Source organism: Lycium barbarum, chromosome 4 (genome assembly GCF_019175385.1).
Source record: "Lycium barbarum isolate Lr01 chromosome 4, ASM1917538v2, whole genome shotgun sequence".
Classification (NCBI taxonomy): Eukaryota; Viridiplantae; Streptophyta; class Magnoliopsida; order Solanales; family Solanaceae; genus Lycium; species Lycium barbarum.
In genome coordinates, this window is record NC_083340.1 from 137,168,586 (window position 1) to 137,193,848 (window position 25,263).

A 25,263-nucleotide genomic window follows, 5' to 3' on the forward strand; every position below is an offset into this window, starting at 1 on the left:
AGCGAAATTCGGTAGAATTGGTGAAGAGTTGTTTTTATTGTCGCACCTTTTGGGCTTGAGGTAGAATGGGCGAAGGGGCATCTTAGTTAGGCGGGGTTTATGCGGCAATGTCGTTTACCCGTGTATTAAAAGGGAACCAATTGTTAAAAAATTGTAAAAATAGATAAATACAAATCCTGTCATTCTGTGATGGCACATCAGCAGGCCTTTGCTTATATATATATATATATAATTGTAGAATGTAACACACAATCGTGTGTCTGTTAGTAGTTTGATGTTTGAGCTAGCAATTCATGAAGTTTAACACTCTATTAGATCATCAAATAGTATCTTTTAGTTTTCAATTTCACTTTTAAATATCATATATATATATATATATATGGTTGGTAAAACCTATTCGATATTTCGACGTACGATATTTTTTTTCTAGCTAGTTGATAAAATCTGAATATATATATATATATATATATATATATAATTGTAGAATGTAACACACAATCGTGTGTCTGTTAGTAGTTTGATGTTTGAGCTAGCAATTCATGAAATTTAACACTCTATTAGATCATCAAATAGTATCTTTTAGTTTTCAATTTCACTTTTAAATATCAGAGAATTGACAGACAAAAACATACGAGAACAAATGATATTCTAACGTGCATACCTGTGATATGTAGTGCTAATAAATTCGATGGGGAAAGCAAAAAGTTCAAACTAAAGAAAGAATAATAGAGGCATTCAAATATTTTGTAGTACTATTAAATAGGTTTACGTTATATACACTAATAATTTTTTTTTTTTTATCATATTAAGTGAACCTACTCAAATTTTAGATTATCCTATTGTTGACAATGCATAACAGGAACTGAAAATATTTGGAAAGGAAAATTAAGAAAAGACTCAAATAAGATATCAAAATTAAAGGGAGATAGGATCCTTTAACACTGACCAACCAGAAAGGTAAAACCTATTCGATATTTCGACGTACGATATTTTTTTTCTAGCTAGTTGATAAAATCTGAATATATATATATATATATATATATATATATATATATATATATACGGTAAAAACCGGATTTATGCAAGGCCGGTGAGACCGGGGACCGAGGGTAGGAAGAAACAAGCACGAGAATGAAGTCTTTCCTTAGGACCGGGGCGATTGTACCAGATGCGATTGATCCGAGAAAAGTGAAGTAAATTTGTTTGGTCCGGTATCTCCGGAACAAACCCTACATCACGGTTGGTCCGGTTTCTCCAAGACCGAGTTGATCGTGGCCGTTAGTTCGGTTTCTCCATGACCGAGTTGATCGTGGCCGTTAGTCCGATTTCTCCATGACCGAGTTGATCGTAGTCGTTGGTCCGGTTAATCAGTTACAAAATTGTCACGCGTCAAGACCGTTCTGTCCCATTGTACTGACAACCGTACGGGTGTCAGACCGTACGGCCCAACCTTATCCTTTTAGGGTTTTTCTTTATTCTAAAAAGGTTTTATGTTGTATGTAAGACCCATAAGGCAAAACTATAAATAGGAGGGAATTTCCCTACTTTAAAGGGTTAGCTTTTTTTTAGATCAAGAACATTGTAATAGATAATATATATTGAATCTCTCTCTCTCTCTCTCTTTTGGTCCGGACCAGTGGTGTTTTATGCCTATTCATCCAATATAGTTGGCTTAATCATAAATTTATATATCTTTGTTCAAGTCATTAACGCATATATTCGCATACACATGCTATAGCACGCAAATCCATAAATATTTCTCCTAAACCCAAAATAGATTAAAGTTCATCCACATATCCTATACCTCACTTATAAATTCAATTGATTATCTAAATTCGGGGTAAACAGTTTGGCGTCCATTGTTGGGCTAGGATAATATTGGTTTTTTAATCTTGGCTTCTATCTCCTACCCGTTGGTTTAAGAAATCCTTTGCTGACCTATGTGAAAACGGATCAAATGACAAGCAGTGGGCAATTCGATCATGTCAACAACAACGAAATTGTGGCCGAAAAAGAGAACAGTGGGCTACGGGACCTACCAGCAAATCCCATCGACCCAAATTCTGTTGATTCGAGGGAAGTCCTCAACCGGCAAAACACCATGAACCAGGAGAATGCCACCCAGCCGGCCACTGATCCCTTAAATACTCATAATTCAATTACTTTATCCCAGGCACAAGGCCGGAAAGTACCGGATACCCCGGATGAGATTAACTTACATTAAATTTTTAAAATGTTGCAGGAGCAGAGAACCGCCATCGCCGAACAAGGAATCGCAACAGCTCAGCTGCAAAGTAAAAATGATAAAGCAGCCCCTGAGAGGTCAAAAGGCGTCGCTGAACCAAAAAGGGACGAAACACGGATGGTCGAGAGTAATGGATCTGGAGTCGGTTCATCCACCGAAGCTCTGAGAATGCTCGAAACATTGGCAAAGCGGGTAGACTTAACTGAGAAGAGGGTGGAAACATATAACTCTCGGGTGGATCAGATCCCGGGGGCTCCGCCTATTTTAAAAGGACCAGATTGAAAGAGGTACATTCAAAGGCCTTTTCCTCTAAGTGCGGCTCCGAAGTTGATCCCAAAGAGATTCAAAATGCCGGATATCCAAAAATATGATGGTACAACGGACCCACAGGAAGACGTGACTTCGTACACCTGTGCCATAAAAGGCAATGACGTCGAAGAGGATGAAATTGAGTCCGTTTTGTTGAAAAAGTTCGAGGAAACCCTATCGAAGGTAGCATTGACTTGGTATGACCATCTGCCCGAGAATTCAATCACTTCTTTTGAAATGCTCGCGGATGCGTTCATAAAAGCCCATGCCGGAGCTAAAAAGGTGCAGGCCCGGAAGGCGGATATTTTCTATATAGCCCAAAGGGACGATGAATTGTTACGTGAATTTGTCAACCGGTTCCAAAGGGAACGGATGAAGCTCCCTCCGATTCCGGAGGAATGGGCTGCACAAGCTTTTATCAAAGGACTTAATCCTCGAAGCTCGACGGCCTCGTTCAAACTAAAAGAAAACTTGCTGGAATACGAGGCTGTGACTTGGGCAGATGTCCATAACAGATACGAACCAAAGATTCGGTTAGAGGATGACCAACTCGAGCTTCCCCCAGGACCCGTAAATATGAGCAAAAGCTCTGAGAGATCGACGAAAAATTACGAGCCGGAGTCAAGACCATCTCATTCAGAAAAGCCAAGCTTCAGGTTGGAAAAAATAAGGGTTGGTCCCAGTCAATTCTCCGGTCGGGGTGATAAACGGACCGAACGCCCGTCAAATAGTAGAGGTCTTTCATTTAGAATTGATGCCGGGAGTTTGGTTAGCAATAAAGACCTACCAAGGATATCGGAGTACAACTTCAGCATCAATACCTCGGATCTCATCTCGGCCATTGGTCGTATCGCAGAAGCAAGATAGCCGAGGCCATTGAGATCAGATCCGGGACAACGGGACCCGAGCGTGATGTGTGAATACCATGTAACTCATGGGAACAGAACTGAAGACTGTCGCAAATTGAGGGAGGAGGTGGCTCGGTTACTAAAAAATGGCCACCATCGGGAATTCCTGAGTGAACGAGCTAAAAGCCACTACAAGGAAAAGGATTCTCACAATCGGGTCGAACCGGTGGAACCTCAGCATATAATCAACATGATAATCGGAGATACAGATGCTCCTCGAGGGCCGGTGATGAAACAGACGAAGGTTACCGTTGTGCGTGAGAAGCGCAACCGGGATTTCGTGCCCGAGGGTTCCATCTCTTTGAGCAACGAGGATGCAGAAGGCATCATTCAACCACATAATGATGCATTGATAATTTCAATTCTTATTTTTAAATCACAAGTTAAACAAATTTTGATTGACCTAGGTAGCTCGGCCAATATCATCCGGTGGAGAGTGGTTGAACAACTAAGGCTACTCGATCAGATTGTACCGGTTGCTCGAGTACTCAGCGGGTTCAATATGTCAAGTGAGACCACGAAGGGGGAGATTTCTTTGCCAGTCAACATTGGCGGTTCCATTCAGCAGACAGTGTTCAATGTCATCGAAGGAGATATGAAGTATAATGCATTGTTGGGTTGACCGTGGATACATAGCATGAGGGCCGTGCCATCGACATTACATCAGCTGCTGAAATTCCCGACACCGGAGAGAATAAAAACCATCTGAAGGGAACAGCCCGCTGCAAGGGAGATGTTCGCGGTCGAGGAAGCGCCACCCCTTCCCAAAAAACTAGATAAAAAAAAAAAGATGAATCAGTCGGTGGCAAGGACTCTAAATAGCAATTAAAGTGTACCGGTCCGGCAACGGAGCAGAAGGGGTCGGACCCGGGAGATGAAGAGGATGATTTCGGATGCAACAAAGTCTATAGTAGAGGAGCTAGAGCAAGTCATCTTGTTCGAATATCTACCGGACAGAAAGGTATACCTGGGCACGGGGTTAACCTCGGAGCTCAGGAACGAGTCAATTAAATTTCTTCAAGCTAATGTCGATTGTTTCGCATGGTCCCATATAGATATGACAGGTGTGCCACCGGAAGTGACGACTCACAAGCTCAGCCTTGACGGGAGGTTTCCCCGGTGAAGTAGAAGAGGAGGCCCATGGTAGAGGAAAAACATGCCTTCGTAAAGGATGAGGTAACAAAGCTTTTGAAAATAGGCTCTATCCGGGAGGTAAAATACCCGGACTGGCTAGCTAACATAGTGGTGGTGCCGAAAAAAGGTAATAAATTTCGAATATGCTTTGATTATAAGGATCTAAACAAAGCATGCCCGAAGGATTCATTTCCGATGCCTCACATCGATAAAATGATTGACGAGACGGTCGGGCACGAGATGTTGAGTTTTCTCGATGCTTACTCTGAGTACAACTAAATCCGGATGCACCCGGAGGATCAATAGAAAACATCCTTTAATACCCGGTACGGGATATACTGTTACAATGTCATGCACTTCGGGTTAAAAATGTCTGTGCAACTTACCAACGCCTAGTTAACAGGGTGTTCGAAGAACAGATAGAAAAAACAATGGAAGTTTATATTGATGACATGGTAGCCAAGTCCCTGGAAACAAAGGACCATTTAAAACATTTGCAGGAAACCTTCGATGTACTCCGTAAGTACAACATGAAGCTTAACCCGGAGAAATATGCCTGTGGTGTCTGATCTGGCAAGTTCTTGGGTTTTATGGTATCAAACTGGGGGATTGAAATCAACCCGGACAAGATCAAAGCCATCAAGGATATTGAGGTGGTGAATAACGTCAAAGGAGTGCAAAGGCTCATCGGGAGGATAGCAGCATTGAGTCGGTTCATATCGAGATCTTCGGATAAAAGTCACCATTTCTTCTCCTTATTAAGGAAGAAGAATGACTTCGTTTGGACACCGAAATGCCAAAGAGCCTTGCAGGAATTGAAAGGGTACTTGTCCAGCCCTCCTCTGCTACACACACCGAAAGCGGACAAGCAGTTGTTTCTCTACCTTGCCGTATTCGAGGTAGCGGTAAGTGGTGATTTGGTCCGAGAAGAATCAGGTACGCAATTTCCTATATATTATGTGAGTAGAAATTTTGGGGGGTTCGGAGACCCGTTATCCCCACCTTGAAAAGTTGTCATTGACATTGGTAAGTGCTTCAAGAAAGCTCAAACCTTACTTTCAATGCCATCCGATATGCATAGTAACTACTTATCCTCTGAAAAACATCATGCATAAACCGGAATTATCGGGTAGACTAACCAAATGGGCCGTAGAAATTAGCGGATATGATATCGAATATAAGCCCCCGACGACCATTAAGTCCCAAATCTTGGCCAATTTTGTAGCAGATTTTACCCCGGCTATGATTCCCGAGGTTGAGAAAGAACTTTTACTAACCTCGGGGAAGGCTTCGGGTATTTGGTCTTTGCACACGGACGAGGCCTCGAACCTCAAAGGTTCCGGGCTAGGCATCGTCCTTAAAACCCCCACCGGGGATGCCATTAGACAGTCGATTAGAACTATTAAATTGACTAATAACGAAGCCGAGTATGAGGCCATGATTGCAGGTTTGGAATTAGCTCGGAGTATGGGGGCCGAAGTGATTGAAGCAAAATGCTACTCCCTCTTGGTCGTTAACCAAGTAAATGGTGTATTCGAGGCTAAAGATGAACGAATGCAAAGGTATCTAGAGCAAATCCAAGTGATACTACATCGGTTTAAAGAGTGGACCATACAGCATGTACCCAGGGAGCAAAACAGCGAAGCCGACACATTGGCCAATTTCGGCTCTTCAATCGAAGGGGAAGAAATCAACCCCGGCACTATAGTACAGTTGACAAATTCGGTAGTAGAAAATGGGCATGCTGAAATAAACACGATGGGTCTAACTTGGGATTGGCGCAACAAATACATTAACTACTTTCAAGATGGAAAGCTTCCGAGTGACCCAAAGGAATGATGGTTACTAAGGACAAAAGCTGCACAGTTCTGCTTAATTGACGGCCAATTGTATCGACGGTCTTTCTTCGGGCTCCTGGCCAAGTGTTTGGGTCCCGGAGAAACCGACTATGTGAAGAGAGAAGTCCATGAGGGGACCTGCGGTAATCACTCCGATGCCGAAGCCTTAATTCGAAAAATTATCAGAGCCAGTTATTACTGGAACCGGATGGAGGAGGATTCGAAGAAGTTTGTCCAGAAGTGTGATAGGTGTCAAAGACATGCCCCGATGATTCATCAGCCCGAGGTGTTGCTACACTAGGTGATATCACCTTAGCCCTTCATGAAGTGGGGAATGGACATTATTGGTCCTCTGCGATAGGCACTAGGTAAGGCCCGTTTTATTTTGTTTATGACTGACTATTTCTCCAAATGGGATGAAGCGCAAGTCTTTGAAAAGATCAGAGAAAAGGAGGTTATTGACTTGGGAACACATTATTTGTCGTTTCGGCATCCCGGCCGAGATAACTTGTGATAACGGTCCTCAGTTCATTGGCAGCAAAGTCAATGATTTCCTCAAAGGGTTGAAGATCAAGAAAATTGTATCAACTCGGTATCACCCAAGTGAAAACGGACAGGTAGAATCCACGAATAAAACAATAATTCAAAATCTAAGGAAAAGACTTGAAGCATCGAAGCATCACTGGAGGGAAGTGTTGCCGGAGGTATTATGGGCTTACAGAACCACATCAAAATTAAGCACGGGAGAAACACCTTTCTCGTTGGTCTACGGGGCAGAAGTCTGCATCCTCTTAGAAGTTGGTGAACCTAGTCTCCGATTCAGATACGCCACCTGTGGGTCAAACGAGGAGGCCATGGCTATAAAACTCGACCTCACGGATGAACTTCGCGAAAACGCGTTGGTCCGAATTGCAGCCCAGAAACAGAGAATGGAAAGGTACTACAACCGGAGGGCCAATTTTTGACATTTCCAAGTTGGGGACTTGGGGCTTCGGAAAGTTACTTTGAACACCAAAAATCCCAACGACGGAAAGTTGGGGCCGAACTGGAAAGGTCCGTATAAGATAACAGAAATAACGGGTAAAGGGTCATATCAGCTGGAGGCCATGGACGGACAACGGTTGCGCAATAACTGGAATGTGGCTTATTTGAAGAAATACTACTGCTAAGGTATGGACGCCTACCTTCGTGTTTGTTTTTGGTTAACCTTTCTTTTTGCAGGAAGTCGAGTACTGGATGAAGTTAGGTGTTAGGTCTGAAAACACGTGTTGCACTCTTTTCCTTAGTACGGTTTTGTCCCAAAATGGATTTTCCGACAAGATTTTTAATGAGGCAACAAGTACAACATGTTACTTGATAAAAACGAGTATAAGTTTCCGGAGACTCGGGGTATACCCTACTAGTGGGGATTTGATAATGCTTACCCGACCTGGCAGCTCGGATAAACACTAGGGGACTACTATACCCACATCGAGGCTTTCCCCGGGGAATAGAAAACGAAGCAGCTCAACAAAGCAGGAGAATGCTGTTGGGCATTACCCCGGTGGAGTCCTCGAAATTTTATATTTCACCTTCGTCCAAAACCAGATCTCTGTATTAGGTTTCGATGTAAGGACCAAACAATTAGAACGAATTGTGTCCATTTAGTATTTGCTACGGCAAAAACAGAAAGAAACAGACAAAGTCTTCATGTCATGTACATGCAAATACTTGCAATATAAAGATTATTGAAAATTCAGGTTATTGCATTTCGGATATGTCTTCTTGGTAAACACCCTAGCCTCGGTGATTACCGCCAAAATTCGGCATCATTTTATCCAAATACCCTACACCGGGGACTATAGTCGAAATTCGACAAAGGCAACAAGGTCGCATTGAACCAAGCCAAAATTTGTAAACACCCTCGAATGGGGAATACTATATTAAAAATTGGTAAGGCATGGATTCAGATGTCCGAACCTAATCTATGACAAACGAATTGTCGAAAAAATATCGGCCCTAGAAAATGCCTAACGTGATTCGGAGTTGTCTGAATTCACAGAGCATAAATAAGTCCCACGGGCAAACCACTCGATCAAATCCCCGGACAAAATGTATCGGACGAAGGGAAAAGCCAATGTTCAGGCATAGTCCGAAAAAATGACTCTGAGCCTTTGCTTGTCCCTTAAACGGGATCGACGATTTGAGCAAAAGTCGTAATAATAAGCATTCAGATAAAAGAATAAAGAGAATCGAAAGGAAAAATGCACATTCCATATATGAAAGTTTTTTACACCTAAAATTTCTACGAAGTTAAAAAACAAAAACAAGCCAAAAAGGCAAAGGCAAAATAAAGGCTAAGTGCAGGCCCTGGTCTACCCGATGCAGCTGGAACCGGAATACTCGGATACTGTCCGCTCGGAATCCTCAGAATCGGTATCGAGGGCTCTCTTGGCTTCCTCCTCGATCTTTCTGGCTTTAAGTATCAGAGCCAGGAGGTCCTCAAAGCCTTGTTGGGCTTGCTCAAGGGTGGCCCTCCAGGACTTCCACCGTTCGTACTCCACCGCAATCGTGGTATGAGCCTCGGCAGCCTCCACATTCTTAAGGGCTTTTGCTCGGCCTCATCTTGGGCCAGTTTGGCTACTAATTTCGCTCTCTCATCATCGAGCATTCCTTGGACTTGAGTAGCCGACCCGAGCTCGACTTTGAGAATGTCATTGGCCTCGGCCGTCTCCTCGAATTTAGTTTTGAGCTCGTCGCATATCCGAGCTCTATCCTCGGCTTTCTGCTCGAATACCCTCAACTTATTCTTCTACTCAGCATTCTCGAATTCAAGTAGTTGATGCCTCTCGGCCATGTTCACGGCATCAGTCTTGATCGAGTCAAGCTCCCTCCGAAGTTGAGAGATAGTGGCCTCGAGTTCACCAAGCATCGAAGAAAAACGAGTATTATCTTGGCTAAGGCCCACCTTGTCCTCTTCCAGGAGCTGGTTCTTTTCGACTATTTCAGCCAACTCATCCTTCAACCGAAGATTTTCGGCCTTTGCTGCTTCGAGCTCGGGTTGAAGGTTGGAAAGGGCAGCTGCTCGGTTCAATTGATCCTCCTTCACTTGCAAAAAGCGCTGGAACTTCTCTGTTTCCCGACCCTGGGCATCCAGCTAGCCCTTAAGGTCGTCAACCTCTTGCTGAGCACAGATGAAGGCCTCATTGACGAGCACCACACTCTGTAAAAGAAACGAAAAGTTAAACTTGGATTAAGGAGAAGCTAAAATTCACACTGAATTATGGAAGGATAGGTTGATAAGCTTACTCGGTTGCCCGCGTGCATGCCCTCGTTAATGAGACTCTGCCAGGGGACTCCGGTCATCTTCCGCTTATCCGAGTCCAAGATGAGGGACCTCAGATAGCTTGCAATTCCCACGGGATGGGATAAGAAACTACAATCCTCGGGGACAGTAATCACGGCCGACCTTGTCCTCCTCGATTCCACGCTCGGGGCCGGAAAGATGCGTACAAGGCTTTCCCTTGAACCAATCTCGGTGGACCGATTAGCTGCCCTCGTGACTTGTGGGATAGGGAAATGTACGAAACCGGCTGCTTCCCTCGTTGCAGGTGGGGTATTCGAGAACATGTCATCGAAGTTATCTGACCTCGGCGCAGGAGAAGTTGGAACAGCCCCGGCGGTTTCGGTAGAAGCAGGTGCCTCGGACGTTGCAGTCGGGTCATCACCGGGCAGTGGACCGGCATCCAGTGGAGCCTCAGTCTCAGGGACCGGCTCAGTTCTTTGTTCAGCCTCAACAGTCAACGCGAACCCGGATCTTCTAGTCCTTTGCAAGGGGGTCTCCTCAAATGAAGCATCACCTAAAATGTCAACATATTCAATTGACCTTAGAGGAGTCGGGTAAAGAACTTTTTCCCTATCTGTGTGCAAAGCCGGAGCTGACGGTCTTTCCCCGGCTGAGGGAAATGGCGAAATGGTGGCTTCCTCCTCCAGAACAGAATTAACGGAGGGTGTCACACCGACCCTCCGAATAAGGAAATCGGGCTCTGTTTCATCCCTTGGGGTCCGAACGACGCTCCTTGCCCTCTTCTTCGGTTTCTGCCCTTTGTCCGAGGGCTTTCTCCGCCTTTTATTGGCAGGAGAAATAATACGGGATGTCCCCGCTGAATTAAATTCAGGTGCCGGCATAGCTGGCTCGGCTGCTGCCTCCGTCTTGGCTCCACCGAGCCCTTGGGTAAACCTGAGTACCGAAGAGGTTATAAAAGGGAAAGGAAAAGGTGGAGATACAATATATTCCAACTCAAGTAGAGTATTACCGTGATTTTGGGCAACCCATCGGCTACGCGACAGGTGCCCCCATGTCCTTTCTTCATGGGTGTGTTGACCGAGGAGTGCTCCGACCAATTCATTCATGTTCCGGACGGCCGGAGGTATCCATGCCACAGCTGATAAAAAGAGAAAAGGGGAGAAATAGTGTGAATACAAGTGTTTGACAAAGCATTCAAATTTTAAAAGGGAAAAATTAATTATTGAAGGGAGAATTGAGAAACTTACGATTATCTTTCCACCCCTCCGAGAAGGGCATATAATCAGCCGGAATAATATCCGCGGTCCTCACCCGGACAAAGCGCTCTAACCAACCTCGGTCTCTGTCTTCATCTATCTTCGAAAAGATAGGGTTTTGGCCTCGCTTGGCAAGCTTTATCACGCCCCCTCAAAATAGCCTCGGGGAATATAAACGGATAAAATGTGTCATCGTTGGCCAACAGCCGGAGGCAGGCCATGGTCCTCCAGATTATCGGACCAATTTGGGCCAAGGTTACGTTATATGTCTGACACATATCCAAAATAATCGGGTCGATTGGGGGATTGCGCTTGAGTGTAAAGGGATAGGTATAAACATACAGGAAACTTTCCCTATTATCGGCGATAGATTCGTCGGGCCCGGGGGCGAACACTTGCACCGGACGGTTATCCCATCCGCAATCAGCTCGGACCTGGTCAAGTTTATCCTCGGTGATGGACGAAGGATATCGCCTTACATCTAACCCTCTATCCGCAACCGGAGAAGGTTTCTCGACTTCAAATTCTTTGTTGTAGTTGGGTTTGCACGGTACCATGTCTAAAGCGATGGGTTCAACGATGGTTTTGCCCTTGGGTTGTGAAGTTGGCTCGGCTCCTTGAGAAGAAACCGAGGGAATATCCTGGGAGGTGGTTTCGGTGTTGGCAGACATTTGGAAGATGTGGAAAAGGTGATTGGTTCATTCGAAAAGGGAGAAGAAACAAGTTAAAAAATAAAGAAGCAGTTGAAAAAATTCAAAATGGCAAAGTGAGAGAAGAAACAAAGCAGCACTTTCGATCGGAAAACAGTAAATGAAAAAGTTGGTAAAGTTGGTTTTCTTACAATCAATATAAGCAACAAGATGGGGGATGAAAATGGTTGAAACCAGCAAAAAATATGAGATGAAGATGATCAGAAGTGAAGAATAAGAAAGTGAAGAAGTAAAATGGAGAAAGGAAAGGATTAAAAGCCTTATATAGGCATGGGAGACCGTAGCGGTTACAGAGGCCAGCCAACCGGGGGATGCCACGTGTCCCACAATTAATGAGACGTGATTTGAAACGACGTGCGTTACGGCGGTTACCGAAGTCAGCCGTTTGGGATGAGACACGTGGCTGATGGCAGAGAGACGTGACACAACTGTTCCCACCAAAATGAAAAGATAAGAACGAGCTTATGGAACCGCCAGTTTTGTGACTCATCCACTTCCCGTTAGTCCGGTGCAACTACGGTCCGGAAAGTGTGGGGACCATTTGTATATGGTAAAAACTGAATTTATGCAAGACCGGTGAGACTGGGACCGAGGGTAGGAAGAAACAAGCACGAAAATGAAGTCTTTCCTTCGGACCGGGGTGATTGCACCAGATGTGATTGATCCGAGAAAAGTGAAGTAAATCTGTTTGGTCCGGTATCTCCGGAACAAACTCTGCATCACGGTTGGTCCGATTTCTCCATGACTGAGTTGATCGTGACCATTAGTCCGGTTTCTCCATGACCGAGTTGATCGTAGTCGTTAGTCCAGTTTCTCCATGACCGAGTTGATCGTGGTCGTTGGTCCGGTTAATCAGTTACAAAATTACCACGCGTCAAGACCGTTCTGTCACATTGTACTGACAACCGTACAGGTGTCAGACCATACGACTCAACCTTATCCTTTTAGGGTTTTTCTTTATTCTAAAAAGGCTTTATGTTGTATGTAAGACCCATAAGGGAAAACTATAAATAGGGGGGCATTTCCCTACTTTAAAAGTTAGGTTTTTTTGAGATCGAGAACATAGTAATAGATAATATATATTGAAGCTCTCTCTCTTTTGGTCCGGACCAGTAGTGTTTTATGCCTATTTATCCAATATAGTTGGCTTAATCATAAATTTATATATCTTTGTTCAAGTCATTAACGCATATATTCGCATACACATGCTATAGCACGCAAATCCATAAATATTTCTCATAAACCCAAAATAGATTAAAGTTCATCCACATATGCTATACCTTACTTATAAATTCAATTGATTACCTAAATTCAGGGTAAATAATATATATATATATATATATATATATATATATATATATATATATATATATTATATATATATATATATATAACAAAATGGAGTAGAAAATTCATGAAAAGAGGTGGTAATATTTGATCGTGCAGGAAAAAGGCCGACCTCGTTATTTTGGAAGGCATGGGTCGTGGTATAGAGACAAACCTATATGCTCAATTCAGATGTAATTCTTATAAAATTATTTAGTAGAGTCACTTGCAAGATCAAGACAACAAACTAAAATTACTGTAGAAATTTACTGAACATAACTTGTTAAGAATGCTGCAGAAACACAGTTTAAAACGGTTAGTTGCACAAGGAAAATAAATATTTTACATGCAACAGATGTTGATGAGCAGCTTCACTATACAATAATTTTTGGATTCGGCTCCTCTCCATTTCTGTTCTCGAGTTCTAGCTTAGATTAGGGACACATGGCATACGTTTAAATTAATGGCTAAGATTTAATTAACTAAAGCAAGATCCTAACCATGATTAGAATAATAAATATTTTCTTTATTTACTTTCAAAATTTTGACAATCCCACAATTCTAGGTAAAACATTTTCCCTTTCATCAATATATTAAAAGAATTATATTTACCACTAGAATTTTTACTAAGTTCTTTTTCTTTTTTACATCCTTGCTGATTTTTTTTAAACAATTTTTTTTACTTCTTTTGAGATCTTACTACATGGGATATGTGTAGTTATTTGTTTGGTACTTTAATTAAAAGATCCATTTCAAGTCTTCAATTGAGTAATTTATAACCCAAAATTATTTTTAAAAGGGAATAATTCTTTTCTTAAGATTAAAAGAATTAGACTTAATTATAATTAACAATCAATAAAGCATGGTTAGAACACCAGCCTATATGTTCTGAAAATTATAAAGTGATTCATAATTAGATATATGATTAATAAAAATTAATCTGCAAAGCTTCCCCCTCAACCTAACTCGAAGAATTACTCAAATCCAGTGGTAAATATAATTCTTTTAATATATTGATGGAAGAGATAATGTTTTAGCTAGAATTGTGGGATTGTCAAATTTTTGAAAGTAAATAAAGAAAATATTTGTTATTCTAATCATGATTAGGACCTGGCTTTAATTAATTAAATCTTAGCCATAAATTCTAACCTATGCCGTGTATCTCTAATCTAAGATAGAACTTGGAAAAAATGGAGAAAAGAAAAATGGAGAGGAGCCCGATCCATAATTTTTTAAGGGAAAAAGCAATAAACAAATTAAATAATAAAATGATCTAAACTTGTGAAAGTGGTAGAAAGAATATCAAAAGACAATATGGGTGGAAGACAAAGGAACAAAGTTAAAGATAAGATGTGCAAAGATTTACGTTAAGCAAATTTTTTTAACAGTTAACCACATTCAATTAGCTACTATTATTTAACATCAAATAGGATGTTAATGTTTAGTGATGAACGGCAAAGACTAGGTGCGACGTTCATAATTCTTATAATTAAACAATTTATTATTATTGTTATTAAATGAATATGACTTAAAATATTACTATTTAGTATAATTAGATGTTTTATTACATTTTGATTTATTGTGAGGATAAAATTATAATCTAACTTTGAAGGTTGGAGTTTCCCACTTTTAATATTATACTAGTAAAATTGCTCGTGCTTCGCGCGGTATTTTAAAAAAATTAGTGAATTTACGAATTAAGTAATACTTTAATAAAGTTAGTTCAAAGTCAAATATACTGATTAAATAACAAATATGCATGCAAAATAACTCTATAAGCTGTGGACGATATAAATATTTTTATTAGAAGTAGAAGTGAGATGAACTACATTTTTCAATTAACATACTTTGATAAAAAAAAAAAAAAGTAAAAGAAATGTGTGCGTGTATAAGCGTAACTGTAGCACATGAATCTCTTATTGCCATGTATATTATGATATATTCATTTCATTAGATTATAAAACCTTTTTTGCTTAAATTTCCTTGGAATTTAAACATGAGTCAAGTGACAATAATTAAACATATTTTGTTGATAGTCCCAATGACCCAATTACCAATAAAGAATGTATAAGCAGTGACAAAGATATCAATTTAAAAGGGCAATAATCACCAAAATGTAAGAAATGAACCTGGATGAAATAAAATCATATCAAACAGAGTGAATTATAAAGAAGAAAAAATAAATACATTACAATCGAAAAAGAAAGTCAAAGAAAGCTTATATAAGATTATGGCAATACTAAGCTGCCGTCTCAAGTAGATATAGGAATAATATATGGACTAAGAGTTCTTTACTACAACCCGACTTTTGTTATTCTCAACAAATCTAGCGAAACTAAATTTTCCTCTAAACCAGCTTCATAACTCTAAAAATTCACACTCTGCAGCTACTTCTGTTGGTATGATGCAACAATGATCAATGGATCGAATCATTTGAAACTGTCTCAAAATTCATGAACAAATATATACAAAAAAAAAAAAAAAAACTCATGATTAACATAGCATATATTTGACTGACTTGCATTCTCGAAAAGAAGACGTTCCATGTTGAAGCTCTTAGATTGAGATTAGCTAACTTCACTGAAAGGAACTGTATTAAAGAATACATAAAAAGAATTAAGTTATCTTGCTAATGTTTAACAGAGGTTGAAAATATTTAAAACATTATTTTCTTTGGCCAAAAAAAAAAAAAAATCAAACAAATATTCTCCGAAAACTCTATCAGTAATTTTGCAAAGTCAGTTTTTGCAAATTATAAAACGAAGCCACCCAAGTAAATTACCTCAACTTAACTTTGGAGGAATTACACATAGTCAATAATCTCATCAAGCTTCACCCTTTTCCAGTCACCTATTATAAAAAATAATGTACTTAGTTCAAAATTTTGTATATTTTCTCTTAAGTCTTTGAATATTTGCATCCTAAGTCCAACGACAACTTCTCACTGTCAAAGGGCTCGGGCACATGGTTTTACCAGGTCTCTTTTAATTTCTTCCTTGTTCGCACGGTGAGTAGAAAGTGTGGAAATAGGAAAATCGTAAAGAGATCAACACAAAACCCACAAACGGAACAAACCAAGTTAGAAATTTCAAAGAGTCGAAGTGACTATAAAAGACCAATCATTTGACAAATTCCTATAAGACAAACCAAACCAAAAAACAGAAGGGTGAATTAAACTGTACAAAAGAGTAAGAGATTCAGTGACCAAGACATCAAAAACATCCCTCGTTCCCCATCATCAATATATGCCAAGAGTTAGTTTTCTTTTCTTGCCTCCCAAATCAATTTAATTACAATGCATAAGATGTCAAAAATGAAAAGAGAAGCTAAGCATCTGGTGATTAATTCTGAAATGTTTTCCAAAGTCTCTCATATTGTCAAGACCAAGAATTATATATAGTAGCTCTTGGACCCTGATGTTGAAACCTTTGAAATCAGACATTTATTTCAAAGAAAAAAAATACTAGTTCTTTTGATCCTTACCTATATGTTTTAAGCGGAAAAAGCGACAGACTTGAGTGGAAAATAGAAATAAACCGGTGTAGAATTGGTCAGGAAAAATAAAAAGTTGCAGCTGATCAAAATAAAGAAAAGAAGTGAAGAACACAAGGATGGCCAAAGATAACATATAAAGCAAAAAAAATAAAAATGGACCATCTTTAGGAAACCTCTTCACAGCCTTCGACTTCTTCTCCTCCAGTTTTTCTCATCAAATGATATCTTGGCGCTGGCTTCTTGTAGACCGGCTTTTGCTATGCGTTTGGGGCTTTCCAAATTATGTGGGAAAGATTAAAGAGGGAACACCCCGATTCAAATTGTAAATCGAAAATCCAGCGGCCTAAAATATTTATAAATACAAGATGGGGTTTTCACATATGCATATGTATCTATTTGTATCGGTTAACTTGTACTAAAAGTTCAACAAATTTATGAAGAAATAGCTTCACACACATTCACAGACACAAACACATAGTGAGCACAATTTAAGAGAAAGACGCGAGATAATCATACCTGGGAGTTTTGATAAAAAAAATGTTGATAAGTTATTTTTATTTAAATGATTAAAATACCCTTAAGCTTTCTTATAAAATTTCAGATTTAAAAGTATCCATTTTAAAAGGGAGGAACGATAAATATAGAACGAACAGGATATTAAGGGTCTTATTTCTGAATAATATTTTGAGAATTAAGAGAAAATATTACTAATAAAACAATAGAAGTGTTGTGTTACACCCCGCCCTTTCAGAGCATGAGCATGACACATACATCACCGTAGTAATGGAGTATCGGAGACGTCCCATGATGTTTTGGAAGGTACAAGAAATGGCAAGTATGTAACAATGAAGTAAAGGATGAATTACGATCTCGTAAGTCGTAATCGGGAAAGACTATCTTGAAACACAAGAACATGGCCATTATTAAGTATAATAAATGATAAATATCATGCATGGAGAGTTTCGGAAGATTTCGAGATCAAGAAAATTGAAAAAAATAAGTTTGACGAAAATTTGAGAAATGTTGGGCAGATTTTTTAGTCAACTTTGGAGGGGCATATCTCCTAGTATATTAGGAGTTTTCAGGTGAAACAAAAGCCCAAAATTAAGTTCGTCGAGTCTAGTTTCTAACGCAACAAGCCGCTCATCGATAGGACATCGGAGTAAAGCATTATAGATGTTTCAAACTGAGCTGACAAAGCAGAAACAGGACTGCTACAGTACTGCTACAGTACTCACTATAAAAGGGTTTAAAATCCCATTTTCTTCATCAAAAACCTCTCAAAATTTCCAGAAAATTCAGCAGAAAAAAGGGCTCTTAAATCTCACATAAAAGTGAGGATCTTGAGAAAATTCAAGCTACGGAATACTAATCGAAGTCCGGACAACGTGTAGGCGCGATTATAATTTCAATTTGTGTTGATTTAGCTTGGGAACAAGTAGATATGGAAGATCTTTCTACCTTAGTAAAAATAAGGTATGAATCACTGAATCTTTTCTTCATCAACATTAATTAAGGAATAATTGCAAGAATAAAAGTTATAGTTGTTGTGTTGGCGTTGTTGGTTTATGGATTGAGGGTGGAAGAGAATTTTGGATGAAAATACATATATTTATCTTGTATGGTGTTGGTATTGTTGTTGTTGATTGGTTGTTGATATTATGATTTCGGGCTAGGCATATAAACAGGGGAGATGCTGCCCGAATTTCGACAGAATCTAAAAGGATTTTAATTAAGGGCTTAAGGCGAGCGTATGATGGTGATTCTAATAATAGTATGAATGGTTGTATATGTAGATTACACGGCTACAAATGATCTTAAGTGAATTGCAAGACAGGAAGTAAGTTGGAAGCCGGGAAATTGTCTTCCAGGTATGTTAAGGCTAGTCCCTTTCTTTCTAATGGCATGATTCTTTCGTTATAAACCTTTGTGTCATACCCATAATATTATTGGTTTCACAGATGCTAGAAGTCCACGAATTTCGTGATCCTTATGATGTTATTGAACTTCTAAGGCATGATTCTTTTCCTACCAAACCATGTATGAATTCCATAAAAAAATTCATTTCCAAGAATGTTAGAGATTCATGACTCTTAAAGTTTTCACGATGGTAAAGATGAATAATTTTTTTATGATAACCATAATGATGTTTATGAGGAATTTATTTATCCAAGCTCCAAGGCATAACAGATTTCATGTTATTATGAGATGATTTTTATTCGTAGAGATTTCCATGTACATGAGCTTTATATTATTATGAGGTGATTGAGCTTACTTTGCAATTTCTTAATTTCCTTCATTGTTGGTAATCTCACCTTATGACCCTTATTCCTTCAAGGTGGGATAAACGATGAAGATTGATCCATAATACAATCGGAGGCTACCTACCTTACGTCACTCCGATATAGTTGTGGCTTTTGATTGGGCTCTTATGCATGCTTATATATATGTATGTGTTTTCTCACACCGCGCCGCGCTATAGTCGGCCGGGCATGGCACGTAGATGTGCACACCACTGCAGTGGGCATGTTACGATATTGCCCCGGACGCGGGAGGCCCGGACGCGGGCTAATGATGATAACACCAAGCCTTAATGGCCAGGCATGGTACTATGTACATGTATAGAAATGTTTTTTTAAAAGGCTAAGCATGCATGACATCCGCCTTATGAGGCATTCAGATCTACAGGTTATCTCTCTTATTCCATGTTACCTTTCATATCTATATTATGTTGATATTCATGCCTTACATACTCAGTACATTATTCGTACTGACGTCCCTTCTTGTAGACGCTGAGTTTCATGCCACGCAGGTGTATACAGATGAGAAGAGGATATTGCTAGAAGATGTTCCAACTGGATTGGCGAGCTCCATTTCCTTCCGGAGTGTTGCCGAGTCAGAGTATCTATGTTATGGTATATTGATTTATGTTAGAGACTTTGCAAATAGAGTCACGTATATAGCATGTCAGTCTTGGAAGTGGCTCTGCAAGCCGATGTATCATTATGCATTATGTTACAAATTTCATATGATTACAGATTTTACTTGACTTGAGAAAGACGAAAAGAATGTTTTTTTTAAAAGCTTTCGTTATGCATTTCCTTTCGTGATCTAAGAGTCCAGTGAGATTATGAATATAACGAGAACCAGCGGGTTCGCTCGGCTCTAAGTAAAGGGTCGGGTGCCCATCATGCCCTATTAGAACTGGGGTGTGACAAATTGGTATCAGAGCAGTTCGTCCTAGGGGTTGTCTGCAAAGTCATGTCCAGTAGAGTCTTGTTATGGGTGTGAAGCGCGCCACACTTATAAACAAGAGGCTGCAGGGCATTTAGGAAACATTGACCTTTCTTTCTTATCCTAGATCGTGCCATACTGCTAAATCATAGGATATGACATCCCTGATCCTAACCAAATGCTTTAATCATGGATAAGCAGTTGATTATGTCGCTACAAGGAAATTTCTTCGAATTGAAGTTGTTCATTCGAAAGGTATGTTTCCTGTTTTATGAATATGGATAGATGTTGATATAAGAACTTGAGCAAGATATTATGGTATTTGTGATTGCTCGGTGGGGCATTGGATGTATTTTCTGTGCTGTGTGCAGGAATGAGGTAGTAAGAATTGTAGAGGAAACTCTGCCGAAATGTTTACAAATTGAATTGTTTGCATTTCTATAGAGAAAGAGTAAAGGGAAAATGCGACCATCAGCCATTTGGTAAGTTATGATTGAAGGAACAATTATGGGACGCTTTCAAAGAGAAGTTTTAGAATGATCTTAATTTAATTTAAGGGAGGAATCCTGGAGGTAAAAATGATTAGTAGTTAAGAAACTGGGATGAGTTGCATCCGAGATTTCGAAGGATTGGGACCTATTGGAAACATAAAGAAAGTTGACATCAGAAACTCAAATAGCATATTACGATTTATAGATTAGATTGGTTAGTAAGTGATAACAAAGAGATATTGATATGGGAAGGAAGTTAACGAGTACGGGAAAGTTTCACCCTAGAAGTATATATATATATATATATATATATATATATATATATATATATATCAAGGTGGGTTTGTACTCATAGTGGAATGGCCTACAAACTTCTAAGTAGATACGATTAAGGGGCAAACGGGAAAAGAGCACTTTAAGGGCAACGAAAATCTAGGAGGACCTTCAGGACAGAAGTACGAGAAAGTGCGGTTATGAATTAATTAAAAGAAGTTATGTAATTGGCGACTATGAGAGGAAGTTTAATAAATTAATAAGGTTGGACAAGGGCAGACAGTGATGGCCTACAATAGTGGACTTGGGATAGAGATACGATTATAAAGGAAACAAGACGAATATACGAGAAGTAAACATACATACGAGCAAGCTATGCTATCGTAAAGGGAATTAGGAAATGAACGAAGGAAGAAAGAAAAGGGCGTATTTTACTAAAATTTCATGATGAGAACAAGAATCAGCGGGACATTAGAAGGACTATGAAGCATGATTATGATACAAACAATTAGTTAAGAGAAAACCATGGGACACTATGAGCTAAATTAAGAAAAGGATGAATCGTGAGAATATGAGAGAAAGTATCGAATTTTACTGGTATGATATAAACCCAACTCGGAATCGAGAACCAAGAGTAAGAGGAATCTCAAGGGTACTGGGGAGAGGATGTCTAGGAGTACTTATAAGTTGATGGAAATGCGATGAAAGTATGATTAATGATATATTTCTCGAGATATAGGCTCGGGTGAAGGGAAAGTTTCGATGTAAGGAACTCTTTAAGTGGTGGCTTGACGAATAAGGCATGTAAGGTATTCGTTTCCTTCTTTCTTTGGCACGAACCCAACTAGAACATGAACATGAGCGTTCCGTAATAAATCCACTCCATTCCCATGCTTTGTATATCAAATCTTAATGTCTTGTTGTTTGATTGATTCTTGGAAATATTATTTTACTCATCATCGATTACTCCTTTGGACTCGATACAAATTCCATAAGCTATTCGGAGACTATCGACCTCATGTCACTCCGAAAGGCCAAGGCTAGATCATTGACTTCTCGCTCAAAAATCAGCCTCAGAACATTGCGCTTTCCTTCCGCATCGTGAAAGGAAAGCGGAGTCCTGCGTAGAAGGCCTCAGAACTTTCCGCTTTTCGTCTGCATCGCAGAAGGAAAGCGGAAGGTCTCAGGACATTGTGCGATGCGGAAGGAAAGCAGAATCCTGCACAGTTTTTCTTTTGGTCCAGACCAATAATGGTATATACGTATGAATAAATGTAATGCACTATTTTACGGCTGTAGGAGCATGGTATAGTCAGGCATTATATAAGGAGCCTAACGAATTCTAATGTCACCATTGATTCATTAACCTATGGGACTATTAGGCATGAAGGAAGGAAGTGGTTTGAGTTGTGTCCAATATGTGTGGACATTTGACTTGATACAAGAATTCAATTAGCAAAAGAGAAATAAGTCAAACCATGCGATGATAGTAACTCTGGCATTATATGGACTAAAGGAGTTGAAGGATCGCTAGGCTCGGCCAATTGACTACCAAAGACGGTCAATACTCGAATGTTACTGGTATATTAGGACATTCTTAGACGAATTAGAATATTCCCTAGTACAGAAGAAGGAAATGTACTGGTTTGAAGGAGTCAAAATTCGAGATGGACTAATATAGCAAGGATGTGCTAAAGAAAAGTGGAAATGGACTAAATGCAAGTATATTATGAGACAGACAGGGGAAAGGAGGCATGACAAGATAATGAAGGTTTAGCAAATCAAAGGAAATAAGTTTTGTCAATGCAATACGTTGTGTCTCGGGCTATGATTAGAATCGCTCGTACTAGAGAATTTTTTTTGTTACAAGTAAATATGTAGCAGACGTACTCCAAAAAGGTAACGGAGGAAGTGAGAAGGCCTACAAGTGATCAAGGATAAGTATCAGGGACAGACGGGATTACTAAAGAAAAATCGTGACGTTAGAAGAGATGAGAGAGTTTTAAAAGAGGAATATTTATAGGAATCTCAATAATCGTCAAAAGAAAGAAAGACAGTATGCCTATGGATAGCACGACAGCAGTACTACCTGAGATTTGAAAATATCTCCTGCGTCGAGAAATTATAAGTCACCGTTTATATCAAATCGTGAGAGTATATGTCATAGGACCATATAAATAATCGTCCTGATAAAATGGCTAGTAAAATAGTGTGGAGACGACAATAAATATTTGAAGAGGAATGGAAGCTAGTTAAGTCTCAGTTAGCCGCTGCTATAGGAGAGCCAAGGACTTAAAGAGGGAAGCACACTTGTATTGAAAGGAAGTTGTAATTAAGTGAGATTTTATTTTAGTCTCATGCTAATGAGTTATTTTGTAACGATGTTAAGATTAGAGGAGAGGAAATTGGAGGAAAGATTCAAACAAGGATTTGAAAATATTTTGAATAGTGGATTAGTATGTTGTAAGTAAAATCTTGTGATAGGGGATAACAACGATGATAAGTATGTTGTATACAAGAGTATAAGGAATGGTGCTGAGGATTGTGGTATGGGTCGAATGGAGTCCCATTTGAATATAGATCCCTTGGCTATGGCATTTTGACGCATTGGATGAGTAATCTGAAGTATAGTAATTAATGAGAATAATAAGCCATTGGCAAGGAAATGCTATTGCAAGCCATCTGGGCGCTACCATAGGTGGGACTATGATGACATTGTAAGGAATTAAGGAGTTTGACAAAAGCATTAAAAAGGAGATGGAATGATATGTATGTAAGAAAAAGTGCCACAGCCAAATAAGAAAGTTGTCCACTAGTAGAGAAATAAAGGGCTGCGAAACAGGAGGGACTAAATCAACGGAAGGTGAAGTCATGGAAGTAGATGAAGATAAGGTCGCAGGAAAAGAATTCAAGGATATAAATAAAGGAGATGGACATTTAAGGAATTATGAGATCCGCTTGATTGGTAAATCGAAATGACAGACAATTGCGTCACACTATGGGAAAGACTTATTAAGTGATAATCGGCAAAGGTTAAAAGTAGAAGGAGAAACCCAAAGGAAGTGATCAAAGGATATTGCGTTTGATTAGATCAATCGGGTGACAATGAAACCTCGTGGAACAAGCAACATGATGGCTCTTATTGGAAAAAGGAACAAATGAAGGTTACAAACAAAAGAATGAATGAAAAGATCCGAATTCGCTGCATGACTAAGAATCTTGGTTATTTTTTGACAAACTTCTGAATTCACCCCTAATTTATTAGCCGAACTAAGGATCAGAAACCTTAAGAGTAAATTGAAGGAAATGAATCATTAAAGAAGAGATTGAGATGTTTTTGATATAAGTATAAGAATTACTGTTAGTTAGCCAAGTGCCAGAAGTCCAATTGAAGGAAAGAGAAATTAAGCGAGACATTTCTGCGTTAAACTAGTTTAAAGATAAAGTACCGCAAAGATTAATTTGACAGCTATAGAAAGCAAAGGATGCTAAAAATGTGAGCAGTTTTGAGGTTATCTGTGAAACGTAAGAAAGATACGTGGAGATCGAAGAGAACAAGAATTTCTGAATAAAAAGAAGATGAGATCAAAATTGGATAAAAGTATGTGGTAAGCACGGGATGAAAGGGCGTACAAGAATGTAAACGACGAAGGCTGAAGAGACAATGAAAACGATAAAGCATGGAGAGTTGGTAGACAGACAAATAATAAGAAAAGGGATGACCTTGAGTACGAGCGTAAATTTGGCCACAAAAGAATAAGAATAAACTACGTAATTCGGATAAGTTCAATGAGAAAATAAGACTGCAAGTAAGTGTTGACACCCAATTTTGTCCCGCCTTCCCCTAAATATGCTTTACGCTTCTAGTATTTTCGGTAACTTTAAAAACAATCGTTTATATTTTACTACAATTATTAGCTTTATTAATATCAGCGTTGCATTATCCTATTGCGGTCACTAACTATAATTATTTTTTTATTTTATTACCATTACCACTACCACTATTTCAATTATTATTGCTATTATTTATTAGTAGTATAATTAACTACTCACTATTTTATAACATAAAATATTATTTTGATCCATTTAGAAACTCAAAGGAAGACTTAAAGAGGGATTGGGCCGTCCAAACTTCAGCCAATTTGAAGCCCAAATAACCAGCCCAACATTTCTCCTTTCACCCGATCCAGCCCACTACACGTTCGACCCGACCCGCTCGTCTTAAACACAGCTGAAACCACTAGGGTTCCATCACTTCTTTCAAACGCCGCTCACCTCTCCCTCTCTCTCTCTCTCTCCACCCGCTCTCTCTCTCGCTCCCTTTCCAGCTAAAATCCCAGCTCCCCTTTAACCTTACACAGCTTTGCCTTGCCATTTCCACACTAAAATTGTCGTGACGCCTGCTTCATCTGAGCCTCATGTCGTTGACAGGGAAACGCATTTCCCATTCTCGACTCCAAAACGTAACAGATCCTCGAAGAACAGGGGAAATCGGTCCACTTCGGGCAAATGATATGAAACAAAACACGTGAAAGGGTTTCAACGTTCGGTGATCACGGGTTTTGACTCGATTTTCGAATTTTGGATTTCAAAATCCCGCCCATTTTCGAACCAGAAAAAAACCTAGAAATCTACTATAAATGGTCGCTTCTTACTTCGTTCAAAGGGGGATTTTTGGAGCCGCCTCGATCTCACTCTAAAAAAGAAATCGAAGTTGCCTCCCATGTTCTAAAAAGAGGAACTAAATTCCTGATCTGC